The following is a 6,890-nucleotide window of genomic DNA, read 5'->3' as shown; positions in this document are numbered from 1 at the left end:
AGTTGATGTTAGGAATATTGATTACTCAGGCGCCACTGGCCCAGCGAGGACTAGCAGAAGGGGCCTGGAGGTTAAGACAAAGGCCCAAAGGCAGCTCCAGCCCTCCCAGGCTGCAGCTGCGCCTTTGACACTGGCTTGACAAAATGACTCAAAGGGTGACCAGACCCTCTCGCTCTGTCTGGTTCCAAGTCCTCGTTGCCTGAGGCGCAGGTTCAGAGAGGAGGGTCTTTTGGAACCCACTCCGCTTTCTGGGCCTTTGTGGCATCACTTTTGGCTTTGGCTCAGCACTTGGAGGTGGGCTGAAGAACGCCCCTCCAAACCAGAGTAGCCCTCCTCTCTCTCTGTGGGTGCTTCCTGCCGAACCTCCCAGGCGCAGACTAGCAAACCATTTTCCTGACCACACACCCGGCTCCCAAGTCCGAGATCCAGGAGTGATCGGTCCCAGCCGTGCGACCCTCGTCTCCGGACAGGACGCACCAGGGACGGCAGCCGAGCTTGGGGATCAGGGGATATACTCCAGACTGTGGGCGCGCGCCGCACACTTCTCGGTCTTCCCCAAAGTGCGCAGCTTCTAGGAGCACCCCAGTCCTCCAGCAGGAGGGGTCGAGCTCCGAGGGCGCGCACCTACAAGCCCCCTCTCTTAAGTGCCCCCAGCCTTCACTGTTCACTTTGTGTCTGCCAGCGTGGCAGCTCTGACTCCCCTCCTTTTCTCGGGGTATATCGCTCTAGCCCCCACCCCTCAAGAGAGGGGTGACCCGTAAGAACACGACTGCGTGCACACCCCTCGCTGGGTAACTTCTTGATGGGCTCGGAGACCCCGGGATCCGCTTGCTCGGGGATCTGCAGACAGCAGACCCGGGCGTGGGTGGGGGGAGGCGCGGCCAACGCCTGGCCTGGGAGGGATCAACCCAGGGCAAAGGGTGTTAGGGTGCGCCAGGGCTGTACAGCTTTGAATGTACTTGACTCACCTGCTCCGGCGATGTCCGCCTCTTTCCTCTGCTGACAGCTGGGGGCTTTGTTTTCTCCACCCCCTCAGCCGGCCACGCTCCGCCTCCACACTCTCACGTGACTCGCCGTCTGCCACCGTCAGAGTCCACTTGGGAGAGCCCCCCCGGGCGCCACCTCTTCTCCCGGTGCAGGATGCTGGTGGAGACCCCAGCTGCGGAGGGGACCCGCAGGTTCGAGGTGATTCGCTGAGGAACTCTGGGTCAGACCCGCTGAACTGGAGACAGAGGGAAAAGTGGGGGGGGGGAGGGGTTGGGGGAGAAATAGAGCCGATGGCTGCAGCCGGGAGCAGGAGGGCGAAGCTCGCAAAAAAGGATCCAAAGGCGATGTCCCACCCTGAAGTGCCTGCACCTGGGGTGTGCATGGTACCCATAAACTATTTGCACTCACTCCTAGGGCCTGCTGGATAATGACGGGCAAATTAGTCCCCCCCCCCCTGAATATTAATTAAAAGAAGCACCTTTAAGAGGGATGGCGCGATTAATGATTTAGTAACTGCCCTGCATTGAGGTTCCAGATCTACCTTTCGATTGTTGATGTTTGGGTTCAAGCTGGAAAATAGGTTCCCGCCTGGGAAAGCTCACTCTGGAAGATGATTGGTGTGGGCACTTGTCCATCTGGAACAGCAGCTGCTGCTCTTGGAAGTGGTCCCCTACCCCTGCTGTTCACAGTACTCTCCAGTGTCTAAATGGAAAACAAATTGTTGTGGGACTCCTTCTTTAGTCCCCAGAGAGCAGGGTCAGCCTCATGCTGCAACCCCCCTTCCTTCCCTGCTAAGGGGAAGAATTCATCTTCCTCAGTGTTCATCAAATGGAATCCTTGTAGGGGTTGACATAGCACAGCACCCACCCAGCTTCTCCTGGAGAAGGATGCTGGGGACCATTTTAGAACCAATTGGGATGTGAGTGATCCAGCCATGAGCTGAGATTCTGAGTGTCTAGTGAACTCCTGAGTGATGTCAGCTTGAAGATCACACTTTAAGGTCAAGGCTTGGTGCACACTCTTTGTCACTGGCTAGTCCGACTCTCAGGCTGTGAGATGGGACTGGTATTTATTATTCTCCATGTTGCTATGAGAAAAGGTCAGCAAATGTAACTCGAGAGAGGAGGGGGTCTATTTTCCATCTTGGCAGAGAGGGAATGGCTGCAGGAGTGTGAGGCAGCAGGCGAGAAAGGGAGAGCAAGGAATACTGCCAGGCTTGCTTTCTCCTTTTAATTCATTCTGAAACCACAGCCTATGGGATGGTACTACCCACGTTTGGGGGGGGGGGTCTTCCTACCTGAGCTAGTTCAATCTCACAAACCTGCTTAAAGATTTATCTCGTAGGTGACTCTAGATCCCGTCAAGTTGATGATGTTAGCCACCACCATGTAAGTACCCAGATCATTGCAGGTCCAGGGAGAACAAACCAGGATCCACGGTATGCCCTACACAGCAGCGTTTAGGAAGTGGGAGCTTCGTCACAGCATGCTTGCAGAAGGCATGCTTGCAGAAGGAGTCTCGTGTGAAATGGTGTAGGAATAAGGTAGTCACCACACAAACAATGGTCATTCCCACAGTACACCAGGTGTGTAGATGTTTGCGTCATGAGTGAAGACTGACCACAGTGCAGAGAAAATCATAACTTATTCGAAAAGTTCATTTTGTATTTTGAATCGTGATGAATTGGTTCTCAGACACTGAATTAAAAAATCATTTTGCTTTTTATTACAGATAATGCCCAGCTGCCTGTTAGATGGGTAATCTATTTTAATACTGGAGTGAGTAAATGGGTTGTTAAGGAGCTGTGCTTTTTCCCTCCTCATTAAAAATCTTGACATTTAAGTGTAAATGGCCTTATTAATGAAGCCCTGATATTCTTAGCTGTCGGGATGAATGGGGTTGTCATACTTCCAGTTCTTTTTGTGTCCTCCTCTTTCTGTCCTCCAGATATACGTATTTCTAAGATTAATTCTTCCCTTCTCTACAGTTTGTCTCAAATTCATTTCATATTTTAGTTCAGTTTTCAAGTGTGTGGAGATTACATCTGAATCCACACCTACATCCTTAACTTCTTCCCAAGTCCCTGTCTACAGAGTGAGTTCCAGGACAGCCAAGGATACACAGGGAAACCCTGTCTCAGAAGAAAAAAGCCGAAGGGTGTGTGTGTGTGTGTGTGTGTGTGTGTGTGTGTGTGTGTGTGTTGGAGGCTAGCTGTGGCTTTAACATTCAAGTCTTTAAGTTCTGTTATTCTGTGATTATGAAATAAGCTTTGGGGGTGGTCCTAAGGTTTGAATTTGGGGCTTCTTAGGTGTTAGGCAAGCACTCTGGTAGAGTATTACCTCTCTGACCATGCCTGTAATAACTTTGACTTAAACCTATGTTGATATTACTATGCTGTTTGCTGGGGGGGGGGTGGTATTTATTTTTGATACAGGATCTCTCTGCATAACCCCAGCTGTCCTGGAACTCATTATGTAGAGCAGGCTGGTCCAGTGAGGGTGTGGAACACCCTCTAGACTTAGTCTTCAACAATGACTGTCATCAACTCATTTGTGAATGTGACTTACTGGTGTAAGAGCCATGTGAGCAGGCTTGAGCTGTTGCCAAGAGGTTGATCAGTGGGAACAGAACTAGAGAGGGACTGTGTGTATCCTCCAGGATAGGGCAGACTATGCCACTGTAACAAAAAACTAGCACAGTCTCAGTGGTTGAACACACAGGTAGGCTCCAGGAAAGCTGTCCTTGGCGATTGCCTTTCTAGCCTGCTTCATTTTTTTGACATCTCCCTGAGCACACCGCAGGAGAGACTGCACACCAAACCTGAGTGCTTGCACTCTCAAATGACCCAAGGCTTTTCTCAGTTTCGTTTGCTTAAAGAAAGTTATGTTAAGTTCAAACTTTAAGGAACTGTGCTCTCAAAGGGAGAGGGAAAGTAGAAAGTTTGTGGTTTTGGATAACATCACCCACAGAGATCCAGTTAGAGGAAGTTAGGGACAGAATTAAACTGAAAACCGTTTGGTTATAGTGGGAGGTTAGCAGAAACTACCAGTTGGGTGATTACAGCACTGCATGGCATCTGGGGGGAGGGGGAACCATTAATGTTGTGTTATTATATAATACTAGTAAGAAGAACAGTTGTCAGTCTACTCCAGTGTCAGGAGTGGCCTTTGCGGGGTTGCAATCGGAGCAAGCCAAGCGGCCCCAAGTCTGTACCTGAGTGGGGGAGTGTGGATGAGGGAAAGATAATAAAGAAAGACAGAGACACAGAATAAAAGTCAGGAAGGCATATCAGTCAATACTGAAATGCCATGAGTTTATTTTTCACCACTCTTATATACCTTGACCAAAAAGTGGAACACAGTATCATGTGTATGGAACACACAGACTTTTCATCCTCACTCATTCCAAGGGTCCAATAACTACACCTTAGCTCTAAGTTCTTGTTCCCTAGCCTTGAGGTCAGGAGTAGCCATACCTCAGATTCAGGTCTGTTGTTATTTAGACTAAGAGGGCCGAAACATCCTTCTGTAGCCACACCTTTGACCTTTAGGTCTTGTGACTTGCTGACAGCTTTGAACTCTGTCCTTGTGCCGTGATAGAGTACAGCCATCTTTCTGGGCACCCACAGTCCAGACTCGTCTGTGATATAGTATCTTGGTTTGTTCCCCAGGTATCACATATCTACCTTAAATGCGTAAAGTTACAACAATACAAGACAACTTTCTAATTTTGATGAAAATTGTAGTTTTTTTATAACTTGGATGAATGTATATATGTAAAGACTGAAGTCTTAAAACAAACAAACAAAAAACAAGAAAAGTGGGGGGAAGTCATTAGAATAAAATTACCCCAGGTCATCCACACGATCATCTGAAGTATGCCTTTGACCAAGAATTTTCTGGTCATGTTCGTGGGAACATTGCACTATAGTTTTTCAAGTAAAAAGTAAGTTCACAAATGAAGAAAATTTGCTGATAATGTGAGAGAAATAAACTGTTTTTCAGAAAATTTTGGGGTTCTTCTAAAGGGCTAAGATTATATCAGGTAAATCTGCCACATATATCTTCCCACACTTCACATACATATATAAAATTAATGCCTGCTGTAAAATCTAGAATACAACACATATTTAAGATGATATATACTGCATGATACTGAGTCATGGTTTTGATTTCAATCTTGTGTTGTCTCGGGACACTTATCAGTGCCTACACTTTACAAAATTATTCCCCAGTAAATGCTTTTGTAAAACATGATCATTCCCTAATATTCTGACAGCTTTTACTACACATTTCTACAAATATCCAACACACAGGACTTTAAAGGAGATGCAGTTTATTAAGTTGTATTTTTTTTTTTTTTTTTGCTCAGTTCCATCTCTACTCCCTTGAGTCTTTGCTAAATTATAATATTGTCTTAGATATGATTTGTAATCTCGGGAGTTATGCTGCAGAGAACAACTCTACATATATGGCTAATATATGACTAACAGCACAATAAGACTGAGATGAAAGTCCTCATCATCAATCACTGATGGTTTTTATTAAGGTAGATGGTAAAAGTGCCCTCAGATGACACTGTGCTGGGATCATTGCCTAGTGTTGTCTGCAGCATCTAGCTCCACCAGCTCCAAAGCAGGTGTGGATTCCTAGGAGCAAATGTTTGTGAGTTGGCTAAAATGTGTCATGAAGTCCAGTTTAAATGTCTCCCCCAGCTTCAAGCTTTAATAATAGCCAACCCCGATGTCTCCATAAAGAAACCGAATGGAAGAGGAAATATGCTCATTACCTAATGTGTTTATGAAACATAGGCTCTGTTTAAAGTATAAGAAGGATCGAAAGTCATTCTGAATGTGGCAGAAGTGTTTATCGTTTTATGACATGCTGGAAATAAAATCACATACATAGAAGTAAGGTAGGCACATAATTTTTAATACTGCTTAGAGAAGATGTAGCCAAAGGAAATTCAGTTTTTTGTATTTGATTTGTTTTTCACCTTCCCCATCCCCCACTGCATTTTCTCAGTTCTGGGATAGGCTTTGCACATGCCCTCATATTAACAGGTTAGTGGCACTCCTGAAAGCTCTAGAACAGCAAGAGGAAATAACAACCCCCAAAGAGCAGATAGCCAGAAATGATAAACCTCAGAGCTAAAATAAATGAAATAGAAGCAAACAAAACATAAAAAGAATAAATGAAATTAATAGTTGTTTGAGAAAATTAGTAAGACTGACAAATCCTTAGCCAAAATTAACTAAAAGACAAAGAGAGAAGATCCAAACTAATAAAATTAGATGTGAAAATCATGACATTACAATAGTCACCAAGGAAATCCAGACAATCATAAAGACATACTTTAAAAACCTTTACTCCACTAAACTGGAAAACATAAAAGGTTAAATTTCTTGGGACATATGATCTACCAAAGTTAAATCAATGTAAGATAAGCAATTTAAGCAGACACATAACCCCTAGTGAAATAGAAGCAGGTTAAGTCTCCCAGCCCAAAACAAAAATAAAACAAAACAAAAAACAAACCAAGCCAAACCAAAAGAAAAAACAAACCCAGGGCCAGAATTCTACCCAATCTTGAAAGAAGAATTAAAAATATTCCTCAAATTATGCTACAAAACAAAAACTGAAGGAATATTTTCTAATTCTTTTATGAGGCCCTTTTACCCAAATCACGTAAAACTCAACAAATAAAATTATAGACCAATGTCTCTGAACATTGGTGTAAAATTTCTCAATAAAATACTTGCAAACTGAATTCAAGAACACAGAAAAAGATTATCCACCATAATCAAATAGTCTTGGTTAAGTAGGCTCATCCCAGAGATGGACAGATGATTCAACATATATAAGTAGATAAATGTAATCCACCAGATAAAAGGCTGAATGACT

General features: G+C 44.8%; 1 long non-coding RNA gene across 1 annotated transcript; it reads left to right on the top strand.

Annotated features, from left to right (window-relative positions):
• Nucleotides 1–2,485: 2,485 nt before the first annotated feature.
• Nucleotides 2,486–2,829, top strand: LOC127214366 (uncharacterized). Its single transcript, XR_007833829.1, has 2 exons — nucleotides 2,486–2,530; nucleotides 2,719–2,829. It is a non-coding gene; the product is annotated as an uncharacterized LOC127214366 (long non-coding RNA).
• The last annotated feature ends 4,061 nt before the right edge of the window (nucleotides 2,830–6,890 follow it).

The sequence above is a fragment of the Phodopus roborovskii genome, unplaced genomic scaffold (assembly GCF_943737965.1).
Source record: "Phodopus roborovskii unplaced genomic scaffold, PHOROB, whole genome shotgun sequence".
Taxonomy (NCBI): Eukaryota; Metazoa; Chordata; class Mammalia; order Rodentia; family Cricetidae; genus Phodopus; species Phodopus roborovskii.
This window is presented reverse-complemented; position numbering and strand designations above follow the sequence as displayed.